The sequence below is a fragment of the Oncorhynchus mykiss genome, chromosome 26 (genome assembly GCF_057628025.1).
Source record: "Oncorhynchus mykiss isolate SJ-2025 chromosome 26, ASM5762802v1, whole genome shotgun sequence".
Taxonomy (NCBI): Eukaryota; Metazoa; Chordata; class Actinopteri; order Salmoniformes; family Salmonidae; genus Oncorhynchus; species Oncorhynchus mykiss.
Genome location: NC_143047.1, coordinates 40,712,582 through 40,737,500, shown reverse-complemented (window position 1 = coordinate 40,737,500; position 24,919 = coordinate 40,712,582).

Genomic DNA, 24,919 nt, shown 5'->3' with positions numbered 1-24,919 from the left:
CTATATACAGGTGGTACCGGTACAGAGTCAATGTGGAGGCTATATACAGGGGGTACCGGTACCGAGTCAATGTGGAGGCTATATACAGGGGGCACCGGTACCGAGTCAATGTGGAGGCTATATACAGGTGGTACCGGTACCGAGTCAATGTGGAGGCTATATACAGGGGGTACCGGTACAGAGTCAATGTGGAGGCTATATACAGAGGGTACCGGTACAGAGTCAATGTAGAGGCTATATACAGGGGGTACCGGTACCGAGTCAATGTGGAGGCTATATACAGGGGGCACCGGTACCGAGTCAATGTAGAGGCTATATACAGGGGGTACCGGTACAGAGTCAATGTAGAGGCTATATACAGGGGGTACCGGTACCGAGTCAATGTAGAGGCTATATACAGGGGGTACCGGTACCGAGTCAATGTGGAGGCTATATACAGGGGGCACCGGTACCGAGTCAATGTGGAGGCTATATACAGGGGTGTACCGGTACCGAGTCAATGTAGAGGCTATATACAGGTGGTACCGGTACAGAGTCAATGTAGAGGCTATATACAGGGGTACCGGTACAGAGTCAATGTGGAGGCTATATACAGGGGGTACCGGTACAGAGTCAATGTGGAGGCTATATACAGGGGGTACCAGTACCGAGTCAATGTGGAGGCTATATACAGGTGGTACCGGTACAGAGTCAATGTAGAGGCTATATACAGGGGGTACCGGTACCGAGTCAATGTGGAGGCTATATACAGGGGGCACCGGTACCGAGTCAATGTAGAGGCTATATACAGGGGGCACCGGTACCGAGTCAATGTGGAGGCTCTATACAGGGGTGTACCGGTGCCGAGTCAATGTAGAGGCTATATACAGGTGGTACCGGTACAGAGTCAATGTAGAGGCTATATACAGGTGGTACCGGTACAGAGTCAATGTGGAGGTTATATACAGGAGGTACCGGTACAGAGTCAATGTGGAGGCTATATACAGGGGGTACCGGTACTGAGTCAATGTAGAGGCTATATACAGGGGGTACCGGTACCGAGTCAATGTAGAGGCTATATACAGGGGGTACCGGTACAGAGTCAATGTAGAGGCTATATACAGGGGGTACCGGTACCGAGTCAATGTGTGGGGGTACAGGTTTGTTGAGGGAATTTGTACATGTAGGTAGGGTTTAGTGGCTATGTATAGATAATGAACAGCGAGTAGCAGCAGTGTAAAAACAAAAGGGGGGTCAATGTAAATACTCTGGTGTCCATTTGATTAATTGTTCAGCAGTCTTATGGCTTGGGGGTAGAAGCTGTTAAGGAGCCTTTTGGTCCTAGACGTGGCGCTCCGGTACTGCTTGCTGTGCGGTAGCAGAGAAAACAGTCAATGACTTTGGTGACGGGAGTCTCTGACTATTTTTGGGGCCTTCCTCTGATAACGCCTATTATATAGGTCCTGGATGGCAGGAAGCTTGGCCCCAGTGATGTACTGGGCCGTACGCACTACACTCTGAAGTGCCTTACAGTCAGATGCCGAGCAGTTGTCGTACCAGGTGGTGATGCAACCGGTCAGGATGTTCTCGATGGTGCAGCTGTCTAACATTTTGAGGATCTGGAGACCCATGCCAAATCTTTTCAGTCTCATGAGGGGGAAAAGGTGTTGTCGTGCCCTCTTCACGACTGTCTTGTTGTGTTTGGATCATGATAGTTTGTTGGTGATGTGGACACCAAGGAACTTGAAGACAGCCCCGGCAATGTTAATGGGGGCCTGTTTGGCCCGCCTTTTCCTGTAGTCTACGATCAGCTCCTTTGTCTTACTCACATTGAGGGAGAGGTTGTTATCCTGGCACCACACTGCCAGGTCTCTGACCTCCTACCCATAGGCCGTCTCATCGTTGTCGGTGATCAGGCCTACCAGTGTTGTGTCGTCAGCAAACTTAATGATTGTGTTTGAGTTGTGTTTGGCCACGCAGTCGAGTTTAAACAGGGAGTACAGTAGCCCTGAGGGGGCCAGTGTTGAGGATCAGCGTGGCAGATGTGTTGTTGCCTACCCTTACCACCTAGGGGCGGCCCGTCAGGAAGTCCAGGATCCAGTTGCAGAGGGAGGTGTTTAATCCCAGGGTCCTTAGCTATGAACACATTGGTTTGACCTGACCAGAAACATACTGTTACATATGAACACATTTCTTTGACCTGACCAGAAACATACTGTTACATCTGAATCCAGTCTACAGAGACGTTAAATCTGAATCCAGTCTACAGAGACATTAAATCTGAATCCAGTCTACAGAGACATTAAATCTGAATCCAGTCTACAGAGACAATAAATCTGAATCCAGTCTACAGAGACATTAAATCTGAAGAGACATTAAATCTGAATCCAGTCTACAGAGACATTAAATCTGAATCCAGTCTACAGAGACATTAAATCTGAATCCAGTCTACAGAGACATTAAATCTGAATCCAGTCTACAGAGACGTTAAATCTGAAGAGACATTAAATCTGAATCCAGTCTACAGAGACGTTAAATCTGAATGCAGTCTACAGAGACATTAAATCTGAATCCAGTCTACAGAGACATTACATCTGAATCCAGTCTACAGAGACATTACATCTGAATCCAGTCTACAGAGACATTAAATCTGAATCCAGTCTACAGAGACAATAAATCTGAATCCAGTCTACAGAGATGTTGAATCTGAATCCAGTCTACAGAGACATTAAATCTACAGAGACATTAAATCTGAATCCAGGCTACAGAGACATTAAATCTGAATCCAGTCTACAGAGACAATAAATCTGAATCCAGTCTACAGAGATGTTGAATCTGAATCCAGGCTACAGAGACGTTAAATCTGAATCCAGTCTACAGAGACATTAAATCTGAATCCAGTCTACAGAGATGTTAAACCTGAATCCAGTCTACAGAGACATTACATCTGAATCCAGTCTACAGAGATGATACATCTGAATCCAGTCTACAGAGACATTAAATCTGAATCCAGTCTACAGAGACATTAAATCTGAATCCAGTCTACAGAGACATTAAATCTGAATCCAGTCTACAGAGATGTTAAATCTGAAGAGACATTAAATCTGAATCCAGGCTACAGAGACATTAAATCTGAATCCAGTCTACAGAGACATTAAATCTGAAGAGACATTAAATCTGAATCCAGGCTACAGAGACATTAAATCTGAATCCAGTCTACAGAGATGTTAAATCCAGAAACATTAAAAGTAGAACAGATGCAGTATGAGATGAGTCTCTGTGACACTTAATTAAGATATCTGGCTAGTTTCCTGGTTTCATACAGTATGCTGTCAGACATTTTAATATTGAGACAACATGGGGCATTAGAGGAAACAAAAGACTAGGGGAGGTAACACAACCCACTGTCCTGGCCTATTACCGTAAAGAAGCCCCAACCCAGGGCCCAGTCCAGTCCAGAACCACAGACCACAGAGAGACGTGAACAAACCTGTTTGTCTCTCAGCAGACCCATTTACATTTAAACCCGTCGCTCAGAGGAAGAAAGGAAATCCTCCGCCGTCTATCTGTGGGGTTTCATCGAAGGCTAGTGGGTCGCATGTGTTTGCCCTTGTATTCCGCTCGGCATATTGTGGTGTAACGGAGCCTCAGCTGCCTGGATTGCGGCTTTTAATGAAAAAGTGGGGGGCCGCGGAGCGTCAGGTAAGACCCCAGAGCTCCTATTTCAGACGGCTTTGTTTCGGATGACAATGAGGAGCTGTGGTTTGATTCTTACAGACTGGGTAAATGGTCCTCTGGAGTCTGCCTATCACTCAGGACAAACACACACACACACACAGACACACACACACACACAGACACACACACACACACACACCCTGTCTGTCTAATAATGAACTAGATGAGCGAGACGCCACAGTGATCGATATGTGTTGAAATCAGACTCTCCAGACAGAGATGTGTTTTACATATTAATGTAGTTTACTTTGTCATGTTTATCTTTGTACCTTTCTGCTGTAACCAATTTTACCATGAACATGGTACCGGGCTTCCGAGTGGTGCAGGGGCCTCAGCGGTCTGAGGCACTGCATCTCAGTGCTAGAGGCGCCACTACAGACCCTGGTTAGATCCCGGGTTGTATCACAACCGGCAGTGATCGGGAGTCCCATAAGGCGGTACACAATTAGCCCAGCATCGTCCGGCCGTCATTTTAAAATAAGAATTTGTTCTTAACTGACTTGCCTAGTTAAATAAAGGTTAAATAAAAAGAAATTAAAAAAGGACGTTGTAATGATGAGTACCTAGTAATAACAATACCTAATATACTGTACAATAATAATTACAGAGTAAAAAGACTGAAAAGTGTTTGGTGTGTGCGTGTGTTTGGCGTGTGTGTGTCTGTGTCTGTGTGTGTGTGCGTGTGCGTGTGCGTGTGTCTGTGTCTGTGTCTGTGTGTGTGTGTGTGTGTGTGTGTGTGTGTGTGTGTGTGTGTGTGTGTGTGTGTGTGGTTGTGTGTGTGTGCGCGTGTGTCTGTATGCATGTACATTTTTGTGTGTTTGCACGTATACATGTGAAAATGCTGCTGAGACATTATTGGTTGTCGTCGAGAGCAGAAGGTCAGAAAGCAAGCGGCCATTTGCATTTGCTGGCAGGAGCATTTAGGTTGACGAATAGGATCTGCACGCTACGACCACCGCCACATGGCATTTAGTTATTAACAGTTCCAACAGTGATTTATATGCCTCCTCTCAAAGAGCGAGAGATATTCCAACATCATTCTGAAAATCAGCCCCTGTTTAACCACGACAGTCTTCACTTGGCCTGACCCCCCCCAACACACGTTTAATGACATCAGTTAAACCAAGCCTGTGAATGAGGATACGTCAGGTGATATGGTTTCAGCTACTACACCTCATCTAGGATCAGATGATGACTTTCAGTGAAAATTACAGAATGCTTGAAGTGTAGACAGTACAGCAGACTACGTAGCAGTCTGGGTTTGTTCCCGGAATATGTACCTAGACGTGGAATAAGTACCTAACATGGAATATATACCTAGACATGGAATATGTATATAGACATGGAATAAGTGCCTAGACATGGAATATGTACCTAGACATGGAATAAGTACCTAGACATGGAATATGTACCTAGACGTGGAATAAGTACCTAGACATGGAATAAGTACCTAGACATGGAATAAGTACCTAGACATGGAATATGTACATAGACGTGGAATAAGTACCTAGACATGGAATAAGTACCTAGACATGGAATATGTACATAGACATGGAATAAGTACCTAACATGGAATAAGTGCCTAGACATGGAATAAGTACCTAACATGGAATATGTACCTAGACATGGAATATGTACCTAGACATGGAATATGTACCTAGACATGGAATAAGTACCTAGACATGGAATATGTACCTAGACATGGAATAAGTACCTAGACATGGAATAAGTACCTAGACATGGAATAAGTACCTAGACATGGAATAAGTACCTAGACATGGAATATGTACCTAGACATGGAATAAGTACCTAGACATGGAATATGTATATAGACATGGAATATGTATATAGACATGGAATATGTATATAGACATGGAATATGTATATAGACATGGAATATGTATATAGACATGGAATATGTACCTAGACATGGAATATGTACATAGACATGGAATATGTACATAGACATGGAATATGTATATAGACATGGAATATGTACCTAGACATGGAATAAGTACCTAGACATGGAATAAGTACCTAGACATGGAATAAGTACCTAGACATGGAATATGTACCTAGACATGGAATAAGTACCTAGACATGGAATATGTATATAGACATGGAATATGTATATAGACATGGAATATGTATATAGACATGGAATATGTATATAGACATGGAATATGTATATAGACATGGAATATGTACATAGACATGGAATATGTATATAGACATGGAATATGTACATAGACATGGAATATGTATATAGACATGGAATATGTATATAGACATGGAATATGTACATAGACATGGAATATGTACATAGACATGGAATATGTATATAGACATGGAATATGTACATAGACATGGAATATGTATATAGACATGGAATATGTATATAGACATGGAATAACTGGTCACTTTAATATTGTTTACATACTGTTTTACCCATTTCATATGTTTATACTGTATTCTAGTGAAGGCCATCATATTCAACTATTGGTTTATATATACTATTCTATCCTACGTATTCTACAAATTTACTAAATATTCTATCCACATATTGTCTATAATGTTTATACATACCAGGTTATATATATATATATTATATGTATTTTATATATATTTATATATATTTTATATATCATATATATGACCAACGACAGACAGTATATACAACGACAGACAGCATACACAACGACAGACAGCACACACAACGACAGACAGCATACACAACGACAAACAGCACACACAACGACAGACAGTATATACAACGACAGACAGCATACACAACGACAGACAGTATATACAACGACAGACAGTATATACAACGACAGACAGTATATACAACGACAGACAGTATATACAACGACATACAGTATATATATATATATATATACAGTTGAAGTCGGAAGTTTACATACACCTTAGCCAAATACATTTAAACTCAGTCTTTCACAATTCCTGACAATTAATCCTCGTAAAAATTCCCTGTCTTAGGTCAGTTAGGATCACCACTTTATTTTAAGAATGTGAAATGTCAGAATAAAAGTAGAGAGAATGATTTCTTTCAGCTTTTATTTCTTTCATCACATTCCCAGTGGGTGAGAAGTTTACATACACTCAATTAGTATTTGGTAGCATTGCCTTTCAATTGTTTAACTTGGGTCAAACATTTCAGGTAGCCTTCCACAAGCTTCCCACAATAAGTTGGGTGAATGTTGGCCCATTCCTCCTGACAGAGCTGGTGTAACTGAGTCAGGTTTGTAAGCCTCCTTGCTCGCACACGCTTTATCAGTTCTGCCCACAAAATTTCTATAGGATTGAGGTCAGGGCTTTGTGATGGCCACTCCAATACCTTGACTTTGTTTTCCTAAAGCGATTTTGCCACAACTTTGGAAGTATGCTTGGGGTCATTGTCCATTTGGAAGACCCATTTGCAACCAAGCTTTAACTTCCTGACTGATGTCTTGAGATGTTGCTTCAATATATCCACATAATCTATTTTGTGAAGTGCACCAGTCACTCCTGCAGCAAAGCACCCCCACAACATGATGCTGCCACCCCCACAACATGATGCTGCCACCCCCGTGCTTCACGGTGGGGATGGTGTTCTTCGGCTTGCAAGCATCCCCATTTTTTCCTCCAAACGGGTCATTATGGCCAAACAGTTCTATTTTTGTTTAATCAGACCAGGGGACATTTCTCCAAAAAGTACGATCTTTGTCCCCATGTGCAGTTGCAAACTGTAGTCTGGCTTTTTTATGGCGGTTTTGGAGCAGTGGCTTCTTCCTTGCTGAGCGGCCTTTCAGGTTATGTCGATACAGGACTCGTTTTACTGTGGATATAGATACTTTCGTACCTGTTTCCTCCAGCATCTTCACAAGGTCCTTTGCTGTTGTTCTGGGATTGATTTACACTTTTCTCACCAAAGTACGTTCATTTCTAGGAGACAGAACGCGTCTCCTTCCTGAGCGGTATGACGGCTGCGTGGTCCCATGGTGTTTATACATGTGTCCTATTGTTTGTACAGATGGTACCTTCAGGCATTTGGATATTGCTCCCAAGGATGAACCAGACTTGTGGAGGTATATGTTTATTTTAGGATTTCTTTAGATTTTCCCATGATGTCAAGCAGAGGCAATGAGTTTGAAGGTAGGCCTTGAAATACATCCACAGGTACACCTCCAATTGACTCAAATGATGTCAATTAGCCTATCAGAAGCTTCTAAAGCCATGACATCATTTTCTGGAATTTTCAAAGCTGTTTTAAAGGCACAGTCAACTTAGTGTATGTAAACTTCTGACCCACTGGAATTGTGATACAGTGAGTTATAAGTGAAATAATCTGTTTGTAAACAATTGTTGGAAAAATGACTTGTGTCATGCACAAAGTAGATGTCCTTACCGACGTGCTAAAACTATAGTTTGTTAAGAAGAATTATTTGGAGTGGTTGAAAAACAAGTTTTAATGACTCCAACCTAAGTGTATGTAAACATCCGACTTCAACTGTATATACTCTTGACCCCGACATTGCTCATCCTAATATTGATATATTTCTTGATTCCATTCTTTTACTTTCAGATGTGTGTGTATTGTTGTGAATTGTTAGATAATACTGCACTGCTGGAGCTAGGAACACAAGCAATAACATCTGATAAATATGTGTATGCAACCAATAACATCTGGTAAATATGTGTATGTGACCAATAACATCTGGTAACCAATAACATCTACTAAACATGTGTATGTGACCAATAACATCTGCTAAATATGTGTATGAGACCAATAACATCTGCTAAATATGTGTATATGACCAATAACATCTGCTAAATATGTGTATATGACCAATAACATCTGTTAAATATGTGTATATGACCAATAACATCTGCTAAATATGTGTATATGACCAATAACATCTGCTAAATATGTGTATATGACCAATAACATCTGCTAAATATGTGTATATGACCAATAACATCTGGTAAATATGTGTATATGACCAATAACATCTGTTAAATATGTGTATATGACCAATAACATCTGCTAAATATGTGTATATGACCAATAACATCTGTTAAATATGTGTATATGACCAATAACATCTGCTAAATATGTGTATGTGACCAATAACATCTGGTAAATATGTGTATATGACCAATAACATCTGTTAAATATGTGTATATGACCAATAACATCTGCTAAATATGTGTATGTGACCAATAACATCTGCTAAATATGTGTATATGACCAATAACATCTGCTAAATATGTGTATATGACCAATAACATCTGGTAAATATGTGTATATGACCAATAACATCTGATAAATATGTGTATGCAACCAATAACATCTGCTAAATATGTGTATATGACCAATAACATCTGCTAACCATGTGTATGTGACCAATAACATCTGCATTTGATTTGATTTAATAAGGATCCATCTCTGACAGTATTTGTCTCCATTGACTCTTAGGAGAATAGGTAAGATGATGACTAGTTGGTAGTTAAGCTTCACTATCTTTACGAAAATAATCATATTCTGATCGATCACATAAATGGCAACAGTGTACTATGAGTGAGACTAGAAGAACGCTAGGCTATAGGCCATAGGCCTTACAAAAATATCATTTCTACTACTGCTACCTCGCAGGACAACCAAGGTCCATCTTCTATTGGACTTGTATTTCCACTGGAACTGTGGCCAAATGTCTTTTGTCGATCAAGCCTTGACAAAATAATTCAATGAATAAAAAAGCACAAAAGATATTGAATGCCGTTTTATAATTACATTTAATTAATTTAGTTTCTGTATTTTTCCTTGAGTTATATTGAATGTTCCACATCCAAGGACAGGTTCTGCAGTTGGTGTATCGGTACAAAGGCTGTACGGAACCATTATGTGACTTTAATAGCAAACCAACTCAGTGCCTTGTATTGGTACACTTTTCTAATTAATACCGAAAAACCCAACTGGTCATTTTACGCAGAATGTGCTATTTCTCTGATAGAGGAGACTGAATAATCATCACATGAATAATGAGGTGAACTAAATTGAATATGCATGTGCGTAGTCATACTTTGTGGCCACAATAAGAGCGTAGTCGTCGTGATGCCCAAGCGTCACTATTGTTAGTGGTCCATCTGACTTGTTATGCTGCAACTTTGTCACATAAACGTATTGAGTCTCTGCACTACATCCCCCATCAGCCATCTCTGTATTGTTCAAAACATCTGTGAGTGGGTGACATCACAGCTACTGTGATGCCATATTCTCATAGCCAGAATCAAATCACAGACTATGGCTAGCTAGCATGTTTTTTTTTATTTTGTAACGATGGTCTTTGTCAGAGATGACCTTTGCTCTAACTGTCTGTCGTTGGTCATCTCGCTACAATTGGAACGTGTTGCTTTGCTGTGTAGCCCCAGTAGTTCTCAATACAAAACAATATAACTTTCAATTATGTTCACCCAGCTCTCTCTGTGTGGCCAATAACACCATCTATGCATGGCCAAGGACATAGGCATCCCTTACAGGACAGTTAAGACTGAAATCTCTCCACAAGTCATGTACCTCATTCTCCATCAATTATTGACCTGGCAAATGGTTTCAAAAGCTCCCAGACTTTCCGTTGATTTGTTTGATGAATATTTCAGAGGACAAACAGGCTACCTGACACTCAACGATACCAAGGCAGCGTCGCTAGAGGTCAGTCAGGCCTTCTGGCCTACACACACATAGACACGGACAAGCACACACGGACACACACACACACACACACACACACATACACACACACGCATACCCACACACACACAGTCTTGTATAACTAATCTTGTGGGGACACACAATTCAGACCCATTCAAAATCCTATTTTCCCCTTACCCTAATCCAAACCTTAACCTGAAAACCTAACCTTAACTCTAAACCTAACTATAGCTCCTAGCCCTAACCCTAAAACGAACCCTAGCTCCTAACCGTAACCCTAAAACTAACCCTAGCTCCTAACCCTAACACTAATTCTAACCTTAACCCTAAACGCCCTAAAAATAGAGTTTGACCTTGAGGGGACAAACAAAATGTCCTCAGTTGGAAAAATTTGAGTTTGTTCACTATTCTTGTGGGGTCTTCTGGTCTAGTATAGTACAGTACAGAATAGTATAGTATTGTACAGTATAGTATAGTATAGTATAGTATAGTATAGTACAGTACAGTACAGTATAGTACAATATAGTATAGCATAGGACAGTACAGTACAGTGTCATGACGTTGCCCTCTTTGGGTACAGCAAGCCCCATCCCCCTCTCCCTGTCTTCTACACCCAGGCTGCTGTGAGGTCCAAACAACATTTATGTTCTGGAGAAGGTATTAAAGATTGGTGAAGAATCCAGCTACGAACTGGTCCGTTTGGTACAATTCTGTGAAACTCATGGGAGACAATACAAACATTAGCATAACGCTGTTTATATAATAGCCTCAGATATGAGGTTTACATCTAATTGTTGTATAAGATGAATGAGTGAAGACTGTTTGTAAAATTGTGTAATGTGATTTTGGACTGTTTAATGAAGGAAATTCCAATTCCCTTTTGAGTTTAACTAAATCAGACGACCGGCCATGAGCCCAGTTAGGACCTGGCGTCATGAGACAGCCCTTTTCTGCTCTCCCGAATAAAACTCCCACTTTGAGAATTTCTCAACAGACCATGATTCTCTCCATTACGAGAGGACAAAGGTTGCAGACCAGCTTACCTCGATAACGAGAGGGCCAAGGTTTGAGACCAGACTGCTGAATATTTTAACCATCCCACATGGTTAAACTCTTGTTCAAAGAACAAGTCTTTGATATTAATTACTAGTCTGCAGCTAGGAATTCGGTATCATTGAACGCGAAGACCGACAACCGCCGAAACATCCATTCTACAACGACATGAATGAATGTCACTCTGAACTATCCATTCTAACCTCGGCAGAGAGGGCGGACAAACTCTCCAACAGAAATTAGTTTTTCAACAGAGACCCCGACGACACACTGAGCGTAAATATATATATATTGATAGCAATTGTTCCCGAATGAGTGAGCGTTCATGTGCAAAGGATTAGCATTTCAATTGTTATAATTATCAACTTTGTAGTGTCTTATCTCAGTCAACCCCCACTTCCCTTTTTGTCCACCAAGCCGCGATACCGGTTTATACCACTAGGGAAACTCCGTTATCATTTCCTTGTAACTATCTACTGTTTGTTTATGCATTTCTGTGAATTACTTAGTTAGTAAATAAATGATTTTAAGACAATTGATGTATAGATGACTCATAGTGAAGACTGGGTTCGTGCAGATAACCAACAATTTACGACGTTTGGAATGAGACTAACGTGAGGTAAAGAAGAATTCATTAATCAGAAGACTCTTGATCAGATATGAAAATATCTGAAAAGTTATATTAGGAAAATTATAACTTTGTAATCTGAATATTTTCCTTGGTGCCCCGACTTCCTAGTTAATTACAGTTACATGATTAATCAGTTTATCAGTTGACAAAGGTTCATCTTCAGTTCAATGATGCCAAAGACAACATATATGACGCCCCTGTGCGAGGAATCTAAAATAGAATTGGACTTTGCTGTGGAATTCTATATATCAATTGTGCAAACAGAATTGTACAAACAGACTGCTTTCTATACAAATTGGTTGTGTGTGGATTCCCATTGGAAGAAGCTATTACAGAGCGCCTCTGGTCCTGTGTCGATAGCAATGAGGGATAAATTCCAGATTTAGTCCGTTAGGCCAAACGGTACTATTTCTGTCGGTCAATATTAACTTCTAGAGCAAGGGCATAGAGCAGGTAAGGTTAGAAAATATCTGTTTGGTGACCAAGCCGAAGTATTCTGTCCGCCTAAGCAAGTGTGGGCAGACCACAGGCATATCTGTATTCATGTACTGTGTCGCTCCGGTCAACATAACACTATGTTGAATGGGTTAATGTGAGACGTCACTAGTAAACCCACCCTTTCCATGGTGAGAGGACCCTATTTTGTGCTTAGAAGTGATATTTTTGAACAACGTAGCACGGGATGCTAAGCTAACAAAGGGGGAACATTGTTCACTTCCTGTGTTCCGTTTAAATTCCTCCGCCTTGCGTGACGGAAGTCCCGCACTTTGTACTTACGTTTGATTTCAGCATTCTGCATCACTGGTGGTGAAGAATCGCAAGCACATGTCTTAAAAGAAGTGTTGGAAATCCAAACGTGGATCACGTTAAGATAATCCAGCAATCTCAATTGCTTGTGTATCATCGTCTCATTCAATTTATTTAATTAAATTGTCGAACATACCTTTCTAGGTTCTTCCAATTAAATGAGACACCTTAAACTTTGCATGAGTAACCTAGATGAGCAAAGCTCTCAGGTTAATTTAAAGTTTAATTCCCAGATAGCCTATCCAGGTATGATTAATCATTATCATTGATTAATTCAATTTGCTTTTGCAAATTCATTCATGTCCAACTTCCACAGTACTGTCAAGTTCTGATGGTTCATTAACGTCTATAAATAGATTAAAATTGTCTTTTCAGCTCCCAATATATTTCAAAACCAAACTTTGGAAAATTAGGAAAAACATTTTTTCCTTTCAAATGTTCTAATAATGTGCAAGCTATCCGGAGCCCTGTACTCACAGGAGTAACGACGATAGGTTTCAGACCTTGCCTCCCTCATGTGTCCCTCAGTCTTCTCCTCTTGGCCATTCGGCACTGAGTAATATTGCGCCTCTTGGCCAACAACAACAAGGCTTGACTTCTCCTCTTGGCCTTTCGGCCCCAATCCGCCCGCTTGGCGCGGAATACCTTGACAAACTCATCAAGAATTTCCCCACCTGTGACCCCGTTCCAGGTCAGCCAAACGATACTGAGACGTTCCTAGCTGACATAGAGGGCGTGCTGGATGGCTACCTGAACGCTACGGGTTCTGACAGGGTTTACCTGTTGAAGCAAACAAGTGGAACGATGCGACACTACACTTTGAGGGGTCACTCAGACTACCTTGCCTCTCACATTGAGAGTCATGCTGAAACTACACTTCAAGGACGTATCGCTCGTTCACCCTGTGTATGTTACCAGCCTCAACTGTACCAACTGTACCCCTGCTACTTGGAGCAGACTTGATGGATCGGTTACTCCCATTGATGGATTGGAAAACCAACCGGGTATGGTCACAGGCCACAGTGCCTTCTCCACCGACCACACTGTCTTCCCCTGTCTTCTTCAAGCATGCAATATGGTAGTTGAGATGAACTCCTCTTGCCCTTCGGACACTTCCGCAAGCACTGCGTCTGTCTCAGCAAGAAAAACATTGATGCGCAGAGTATACTCTGATTCCGATGATACACCTTCCGCTTTGTGGGGGACGGTCAACCCTTACAATGACACTAATGGCGTCAGTCCAGCAACTGACCTGATGACTCTCACTGGTGAAACACTTTGCGATATCACAGACCGATATCCTCGTCTCAGTTCGCAGGTACTAAAGAGGTTGCCACACGCGGACACAGTGGTGACTGACAGACCTCGACAGCAACTGAGCGTTTTGATGCACAAACACCAGGAGATTTGGTTGAAAGGTTACAGCCATTCTCATAACAACGTGGCCGTTGACAACTCGTACATAGGGTCTGACTTTTTCGTTTCCGCCTTGGACATCAACACCACCCGCTGGTGGGGGGGTCCCCGAGACACAAAGGGGGGGAATAGTAGCCCAGACCCATGATGAGCCTCATCGAGGCCGGTGGGGGGGCCGAGACCAAGAACAACACCGTACGTATAAATCAAATCTAGTTGTAAACTCCCCTATGAGAACAGTGAGGAGCAGACAGGCCCCTAGACGGGGATTATCTTAGACCACATCTAAGATAGTACTGAGGTGTACCACACTGGTCGTAAAGGAAGTCCAGTGGACTTGTCCACCTCCAAAACAAATGGCAACAATAATCATTCCTTGCCATGTGTATGTTCAACTACAAGACAACTAGTAAAATGCTCCAATCATGTGTTCCGGTAGTATAATATTTCAGAATAAATCGGTAGGATAACTGGTCCCTTTGAGCACCAGTACCAATACCAGCGACAGTCAGTCTAGCTACAATCAGTATGAAGGTTAGAGACCTAACCAATCAAATTACCCTTGACAACAGCGACATAGGAGTCACTCAGAGTGCAACACGTGGAAGGGAATCTCCAGTGCACTCTTCCAATGGTTAACACACATGTCACTAATAAATAGAATCCTCCATTTAGGAGGAAAATTATTAGAATCATTAACCACGATCACACCAAGTACGACTGGTCCAATACGTAAAGAGTACTTCCGTTGTGAGGTTAGCTCCTCCATGGATAACGTAGCTATGAAATAGACTTCATACCCATCACCACTACAATAGTGGAAGACACAGTGACTTGTTGTAAAAACTACTTCAGACTCCCTCGACATCAATTCTGACTGACCTTCAGGCATTGCCCTGAAAATTACCTGACTCATTCTGAACAAGTAATCTGCCAGGATACATTTACTTCTAGGCCTTTGACTACAGCACTCACCAGTTTTCTTCCTAGAAGTCCATAGGTCATCCCTGTCGACTGCCCAAAACTAGTGCCTTACAGCTGTAGCCTTATCATATAGTTATCAACTTAGGATAGTGCCTAAGCAACACACCAAGTAGGAAAACCCTAGATATGGCATTAGAGACAATGCCACGATAGTCATTTTGCCAGAACATTGGACGTATATAGAATACAGTCCAATTAGATCATTTTTGTGTGAGAACTATATTTTGTATTTCTTTTGTTTATGCTTTCATTCCTTTTCGGTTCAGTTCCTTTGACACTTAGGAAGTGATAGAGCCATAAACAAAGTACCCATACAACCATCACTTAGTGCCACAACGCCGCTCATTGGGGAATGAATGTAATTATATATATTTCATGAGTGTGTGTGCATTGTTAACATCTGCCTAAGTTACTGCCCAGATCGTCCAGTCTGGACAAAGACCAGATGACGGGTCGGGAACGGCGACCCCAAACCCGGACACCGATGGCCCATCCTTGTGGCAGCATGCCCCGCTGTCAGAGAGCCTACCAAGGTAAACCACCAGAGGGGGGGGACCGCAACGGCGATCACCAAATCCGGACACCCACGGCCCATCCTTGTGGCGGCATGCCCCGCTGTCAAGGAGCATACCAAGGTAAACCACCAGAGGGGGGGACCGCAACGGCGATCACCAACCAGGACACCACCCTTCCTGGGGTACTTTGCAGCTTCAAGGGAACCTACCAAGGTAAACCACTAAGGTAATCCAACTTTGTAATCTGAATATTTTCCTTGGTGCCCCGACTTCCTAGTTAATTACAGTTACATGATTAATCAGTTTAATCGTGTAATAATAATTACAGAGAGTCATTTGATAAGGATTAATCTTCAGTTTAATGATGCCAAAGACACGACAACAGTATAGTACAGTATAGTAATGTATAGTATAGTACAGAATAGTATAACATAGTATAACACAGTATAGTTCAATACAGTACAGTATAATATAGCATAGTCTAATATAGTACAGTATAACATAGTACAGTATAATATAGTATAGTATAGTATAACATAGTATAGTACAGTATAGTAGGAGTACTATTTTATTTTTATTTTTATTTCACCTTTATTTAACCAGGTAGGCTAGTTGAGAACAAGTTCTCATTTGCAACTGCGACCTGGCCAAGATAAAGCATAGCAGTATGAGCAGACAACACAGAGTTACACATGGAGTAAACAATTAACAAGTCAATAACACAGTAGAAAACAAAGGGGGAGTCTATATACAATGTGTGCAAAAGGCATGAGGTAGGCGAATAATTACAATTTTGCAGATTAACACTGGAGTGATAAATGATCAGATGGTCATGTACAGGTAGAGATATTGGTGTGCAAAAGAGCAGAAAAATAAATAAATAAAAACAGTATGGGATGAGGTAGGTGAAAATGGGTGGGCTATTTACCAATAGACTATGTACAGCTGCAGCGATCGGTTAGCTGCTCAGATAGCTGATGTTTGAAGTTGGTGAGGGAGATAAAAGTCTCCAACTTCAGCGATTTTTGCAATTCGTTCCAGTCACAGGCAGCAGAGTACTGGAACGAAAGGCGGCCAAATGAGGTGTTGGCTTTAGGGATGATCAGTGAGATACACCTGCTGGAGCGCGTGCTACGGGTGGGTGTTGCCATCGTGACCAGTGAGCTGAGATAAGGCGGAGCTTTACCTAGCATGGACTTGTAGATGACCTGGAGCCAGTGGGTCTGGCGACGAATATGTAGCGAGGGCCAGCCGACTAGAGCATACAAGTCGCAGTGGTGGGTGGTATAAGGTGCTTTAGTGACAAAACGGATGGCACTGTGATAGACTGCATCCAGTTTGCTGAGTAGAGTGTTGGAAGCCATTTTGTAGATGACATCGCCGAAGTCGAGGATCGGTAGGATAGTCAGTTTTACTAGGGTAAGCTTGGCGGCGTGAGTGAAGGAGGCTTTGTTGCGGAATAGAAAGCCGACTCTTGATTTGATTTTCGATTGGAGATGTTTGATATGAGTCTGGAAGGAGAGTTTGCAGTCTAGCCAGACACCTAGGTACTTATAGATGTCCACATATTCTAGGTCGGAACCATCCAGGGTGGTGATGCTAGGCGGGGATGCGGGTGCAGGCAGCGATCGGTTGAAAAGCATGCATTTGGTTTTACTAGCGTTTAAGAGCAGTCGGAGGCCACGGAAGGAGTGTTGTATGGCATTGAAGCTTGTTTGGAGGTTAGATAGCACAGTGTCCAATGACGGGCCGAAAGTATATAAAATGGTGTCGTCTGCGTAGAGGTGGATCAGGGAATCGCCCGCAGCAAGAGCAACATCATTGATGTATACAGAGAAAAGAGTCGGCCCGAGAATTGAACCCTGTGGCACCCCCATAGAGACTGCCAGAGGACCGGACAGCATGCCCTCCGATTTGACACACTGAACTCTGTCTGCAAAGTAATTGGTGAACCAGGCAAGGCAGTCATCCGAAAAACCGAGGCTACAGAGTCTGCCGATAAGAATATGGTGATTGACAGAGTCGAAAGCCTTGGCAAGGTCGATGAAGACGGCTGCACAGTACTGTCTTTTATCAATGGCGGTTATGATATCGTTTAGTACCTTGAGTGTGGCTGAGGTGCACCCGTGACCGGCTCGGAAACCAGATTGCACAGCGGAGAAGGTACAGTGGGATTCAAGATGGTCAGTGACCTGTTTGTTGACTTGGCTTTCGAAGACCTTAGATAGGCAGGGCAGGATGGATATAGGTCTGTAACAGTTTGGGTCCAGGGTGTCTCCCCCTTTGAAGAGGGGGATAACTGCGGCAGCTTTCCAATCCTTGGGGATCTCAGACGATATGAAAGAGAGGTTGAACAGGCTGGTAATAGGGGTTGCGACAATGGTGGCGGATAGTTTCAGAAATAGAGGGTCCAGATTGTCAAGCCCAGCTGATTTGTACGGGTCCAGGTTTTGCAGCTCTTTCAGAACATCTGCTATCTGGATTTGGGTAAAGGAGAACCTGGAGAGGCTTGGGCGAGGAGCAGCGGGGGGGGCGGGGCTGTAGGCCGAGGTTGAAGTAGCCAGGCGGAAGGCATGGCCAGCCGTTGAGAAATGCTCATTGAAGTTTTCGATAATCATGGATTTATCGGTGGTGACCGTGTTACCTAGCCTCAGTGCAGTGGGCAGCTGGGAGGAAGTGCTCTTGTTCTCCATTGACTTCACAGTGTCCCAGAACTTTTTGGAGTTGGAGCTACAGGATGCAAACTTCTGCCTGAAGAAGCTGGCCTTAGCTTTCCTGACTGACTGCGTGTATTGGTTCCGGACTTCCCTGAACAGTTGCATATCACGGGGACTATTCGATGCTATTGCAGTCCGCCACAGGATGTTTTTGTGCTGGTCGAGGGCAGTCAGGTCTGGGGTGAACCAAGGGCTGTATCTGTTCTTAGTTCTGCATTTTTTGAACGGAGCATGCTTATCTAAAATGGTGAGGAAGTTACTTTTAAAGAATGACCAGGCATCCTCAACTGACGGGATGAGGTCAATGTCCTTCCAGGATACCTGGGCCAGGTCGATTAGGAAGGCCTGCTCACAGAAGTGTTTTAGGGAGCGTTTGACAGTGATGAGGGGTGGTCGTTTGACTGCGGCTCCGTAGCGGATACAGGCAATGAGGCAGTGATCGCTGAGATCCTGGTTGAAGACAGCGGAGGTGTATTTGGAGGGCCAGTTGGTCAGGATGACGTCTATGAGGGTGCCCTTGTTTACAGAGTTAGGGTTGTACCTGGTGGGTTCCTTGATGATTTGTGTGAGATTGAGGGCATCTAGCTTAGATTGTAGGACTGCCGGGGTGTTAAGCATATCCCAGTTTAGGTCACCTAACAGAACAAACTCTGAAGCTAGATGGGGGGCGATCAATTCACAAATGGTGTCCAGGGCACAGCTGGGAGCTGAGGGAGGTCGGTAGCAGGCGGCAACAGTGAGAGACTTATTTCTGGAGAGAGTAATTTTCAAAATTAGTAGTTCGAACTGTTTGGGTATGGACCTGGAAAGTATGACATTACTTTGCAGGCTATCTCTGCAGTAGACTGCAACTCCCCCCCCTTTGGCAGTTCTATCTTGACGGAAGATGTTATAGTTGGGTATGGAAATCTCTGAATTTTTGGTGGCCTTCCTGAGCCAGGATTCAGACACAGCAAGGACATCAGGGTTAGCAGAGTGTGCTAGAGCAGTGAGTAAAACAAACTTAGGGAGGAGGCTTCTGATGTTGACATGCATGAAACCAAGGCTTTTTCGATCACAGAAGTCAACAAATGAGGGTGCCTGGGGACATGCAGGGCCTGGGTTTACCTCCACATCACCCGCGGAACAGAGAAGGAGTAGTATGAGAGTGCGGCTAAAGGCTATCAAAACTGGTCGCCTAGAGCGTTGGGGACAGAGAATAAGAGGAGCAGGTTTCTGGGCATGGTAGAATATATTCAGGGCATAATGCGCAGACAGGGGTATGGTGGGGTGCGGGTACAGCGGAGGTAAGCCCAGGCACTGGGTGATGATGAGAGAGGTTGTATCTCTGGACATGCTGGTTGTAATGGGTGAGGTCACCGCATGTGTGGGAGGTGGGACAAAGGAGTTATCAGGGGTATGAAGAGTGGAACTAGGGGCTCCATTGTGAACTAAAACAATGATAACTAACCTGAACAACAGTATACAAGGCATATTGACACTTGAGAGAGACATACAGCGAGGCATACAGTAATCACAGGTGTTGAGTTGGGAAAGCTAGCTAGACAGTAGGTGAGACAACAGCTAATCAGCTAGCACAACAACAGCAGGTAAAATGGCGTTGACTAGGCAACGGGGCCAACAGATAAAACAAACAAGCAGAATGGAGTACCGTGATTAATGGACAGTCCAGCGTGCATCAGCTATGTAGCCAAGAGATCAGTGTCCAGGGGGCAGCGGTGGATGGGGCAGGGAAGCTGGACTGGCGAGTGTTATCCAGGTTAAAAAAACTAACAATGACTAGATAGCTTGTAGCTAGTTAGCTGGTTAGCTTCTGGGGGTTCTTGAGTGTGTACTAAAAATTAAAAATAATAGCGATTCCGTATCACATTGGTTGAGGCAGGTGTCCGGAAGGTATAAACAAGTTAAAAATCAAAAAGAGATAGAAAGTAAGTATGGATCCAGTGAGTGTTTGGGACGCGGCGATTCAGACGGTTAGCAGGCCTGTGCTAACAAGCTAACAGTTTGTAGGCCCGGGGTAAACAAGGTAGCAGTTAGCGGACCGGAGCTGGACAAGCTAGCAGTTAGCAGGCCTAATTAGCAAGCAGGGAGATAGAGAGGGCTAGAGAGTTAGCCTTTGGGGGACTTCGCGATGGGGTGAGTCTGTTTATTCCTCTTCATGCGGTGACATCGATAGACCGGTCGTGGGCCCGGGTATTGTAGCCCAGGAGTATGCTACGGTGGTAGCACAGGTGCGCTGGCCGGGCTAGCTTCAAGCTAAGTGGGTGGAAACGCTAGCCAGGAGCAATCATCCGGGGTTGCGGTTTAGCTAGATAGCTAGTTGTGAAGATCCAGCTGAGAAATGTTCCGTTTGCGGTGGGAATCCGGGGATGAATCCGGGGATGAAAAAAATAAATAGGTCCGTTGTGCTCTGGTTAGTCGCGTTGTTCGAACTGGCGAGAGCTTTCCGAGCTAAAGGTTAGCTGATGACCGGTTAGCTGAAGACCGCTAGCACAGCTGGTGGTTAGCTGGCTAGCTTCAGTTGAGGGGTTCCGGTTCCGAAGTAAATATAAATACTTTAAGAAAAATAGCTACGTTGGGTGAGGCGGGTTGCAGGAGAGTATTGGAAGCTTAGGTTTAGCAAAATGTTTTTAAAGAGATATGCTTAGAAAAATATGTAAAAAAAAACGAAAAAGAAACGATATATACAAGGGACACGACAGGACGACTTACTGCTACGCCATCTTGGATGCATGACCTTGATGAGGGGTTGACCGATTAATATTTAGTCTCAAATAAATAATGAAACATGCTCAATTTGGTTTAAATAATGCTAATAAGCCAGTACAATCTTTGGAGGGAGTTGAAAGTCCGTGTTGCCCAGCAACAGCCCCAAAACATCACTGCTCTAGAGGAGATATGCATGGAGGAATTGGCCAAAATACCAGCAACAGTGTGTGAAAACCTTGTGAAGACTTACAGAAAACGTTTGACCTCTGTCATTGCCAACAAAGGGTATATAACAAAGTATTGAGATAAACATTTGTTATTGACCAAATACTTATTTTCCACCATAATTTGCAAATAAATTCATTAAAAATCCTACAATGTGATTTTCTGGATTTTTTTTCCTCATTTTGTCTGTCATAGTTGAAGTGTATCTATGATGAATTACAGGCCTCTCATCTTTTTAAGTGGGAGAACTTGCACAATTGGTGGCTGATTAAATACTTTTTTGCCCCACTGTATGTATTATTTTAAGTTAAAATAAAAGTGTTCATTCTTTATTCAGTGTTGTTGTAATTGTCATTATTACAAATATATATATATATATAAATCGGCCAAATAATTGGTATCTTCTTTTTTTGGTATTGTAATCGGTATCGGTATTGGTGTTGAAAAATCATAATCAGTTGACCGCTATACAGTACAGCATAGTATAGTATAGTATAGTATAGTACAGTACAGCATAGTATAGTACAGTATAGTATAAAATAGTATAGTACAGTATAGTACATCATAGTATAGCACAGTATAGTACAGTACAGAATAGTATAACATAGTATAACACAGTATAGTTCAATGCAGTATAGTATAACATAGTATAGTACAGTACAGTATAGTAGAGCATATTATAGTATCGTACAGTATAGTATAACAGTACTGTACAGTATATTAGAGCGTATTATAGTATCGTACAGTATAGTACAGTACAGTTACAGCTACAGTTACAGCTTCAGTTACAGTTACAGTGCCCAGATTCAGTTACAGTTACAGTGCCCAGCTTCAGTTACAGTTACAGTGCCCAGTTACAGCTTCAGTTACAGTTACAGTTACAGCTAAAGCTTCAGTTACAGTTACAGTTACAGCTACAACAGGTAGATCAGAGTGGAAAGCTGTCCCATGGTCGACCAATCAGCAAATATTGACGTGCTCCATGGATAGATGAGAAGACATCAAGGAATCCTCTAAAGTTAAAGTATCCCTCAGACACCAGAGATATATAGCAACTCAATCACCAACCATTCTCGCAATACCCCCAGGAGTTGTTGTGTGCCCATGCATTGGTGATTGTCTTGTGGTGATCTAGCATTGAGAGTCATTAGTAAAAACCATTTGTTTGTGGTGTCATTAACTGGACATTGTGTCAGATGGCTGTCCCTCAGGGGAACATGGTTGACCTCTGGTTGAATCTTTCAGTCATGCTTCAGGAAAAGCTTTCAATAAACAGCAAAGTCATTGTAACTTGAGGTGTTAATTGTTAAAACTATAATCTTTAGTTGCTACATCCATTTTTGGACTTAACTTACAAATGCCTCGTGAGCTTATATCAACTGTAATTCTATGAATCTTACCCAGTTGATTAACTCACCCACTCGCCTAAATCTTAAATGCCCAGATAAATCTACCCTGATTGATTTGATATTGACAAATGTTCCACATAAATATTCTGCGGTTGGTGTTTTTTGTAATGATTTAAGTGACCATTGTGCTGTTGTTGCTGTTAGAAATACTAAGGTTCCTAAAGACAAACCCACGTTTTATTCATAAGAGAAATCTGAAGTGTTTTAATGAGCAGGCTTTGTTTCATGATTTGTTTAATTTTGACTGGAGCAGATTGAGTTTAGCCCTGATGTGGAAACTGCCTGGAAATTCTTTCATGATTGTTTTTCCCAAATAGTAAACAAACATGCCCCATTCCACAGGTTCAGGGTTAAAGGGCGGGATAATCCATGGTTTTCTTCTGAGCTGTCTTGTTGTCACGGCTGTTAACGGAAGAGGACCAAAGCTCGGCGCCGTGAACATTTTCTCTTCCGGCGCCGACAGAGATGGCCGCCTCGCTTCGCGTTCCTAGGAAACTATGCAGTTTTTTGTTTTTTTACGTGTTATTTCTTACATTGGTACCCCAGGTCATCTTAGGTTTCATTACATACACTAGCCACTTTAAACTATGCCACTTTGTTTACATACCCTACATTACTCATCTCATATGTGTATACTGTACTCTATACCATCTACTGCATCTTGCCTATGTCGTTCTGTACCATCACTCATTCATACATCTCTATGTACATATTCTTTATCCCTTTACACTTGTGTGTATAAGGTAGTTGTTTTGGAATTGTTAGTTAGATTACTCATTGGTTATTACTGCATTGTCAGAACTAGAAGCACAAGCATTTCGCTACACTCGCATTAACATCAGCTAACCATGTGTATGTGACATATAAAATTTGATTTGATTTGATATTTGGGAAAAAGACTCAGAACAAAACAATAAACACTACAAAAACAAACCGTGAAGCTAAAGGCTATGTGCCCTAAACAAAAGTCAACTTCCCACAAAGAAAGGAGGGCAAAAGGGCTACCTAAGTATGGTTCCCAATCAGAGACAACGATAGACAGCTGTCCCTGATTGAGAACCATACCCGGCCAAAACGTAGAAATACAAAATCATAGATAACAAAACATAGAATGCCCACCCCAAATTACACCCTGACCAAACCAAATAGAGACATAAAAGGCTCTCTAAGGTCAGGACGTGACACTTGTATTATGCACGACCGTAATCTAGCCTGGGCTAAAGCAAGGAAATCATGTTCTGATACTGATTGGCTTATTTTTAGGCAGTTACGAAACAAGTGTTCTTTTCTTCTCAGGAAGGCCAAGTCTGAATATTTTATGTCTGTTACCACTGATGACCCTGAATGACCCTAGAACGTTCTGGAAGGCTATTAAGTCTATGTCTGGTAACAGTAATGTTAATGAATTACTGTCATGTGTTTGAAGGACTCTGTTGCTGTATATGACAAAACTGAAATGCTGAATTGTTTCAATGAGCACTTTGTATCATCTGGTAGGCTGTTTGATTCAGTGTCCTCTGTCTCTGAACAACCCTGTGTGGATGAACCAGTGAGAGCTGGTCAAACTTTTAGCTTTTTGCCATTCTCAGTGCAGGTGGTACATAAAGCCCTGAAATCCTTAGATCAGAGAAAGCCTGCAGGTCCTGATCTTTTGGATCCCTGCTTTGTAAATCTGTCAGCTGATTTCATAGCTGAACCACTTACACCTCTGTTCAATCTAACCCTGGAATGTAATGAAATTCCGAAAATCTGGAAATCAGCATTTGCCCTACCACTTTTAAAGGGGGGAGATACAACTATTTTAAATAGTTATAGGCCAATCTCAAAGCTGTCACCCCTGGTGAAAATACTTGAAACCCTTGTGATTGAACAGCTAAAATAGTTTTTATTTACTAACTCTATTTTATCAATGTACCAATCGGGCTTCAGGAAGAAGCATAGCACAATTACAGCAGCCATGAAGGTTTTAAATGATATCACTGAAGCCCTTGACAAAAAAACAGCACAGTGTCTAACTTTTTATT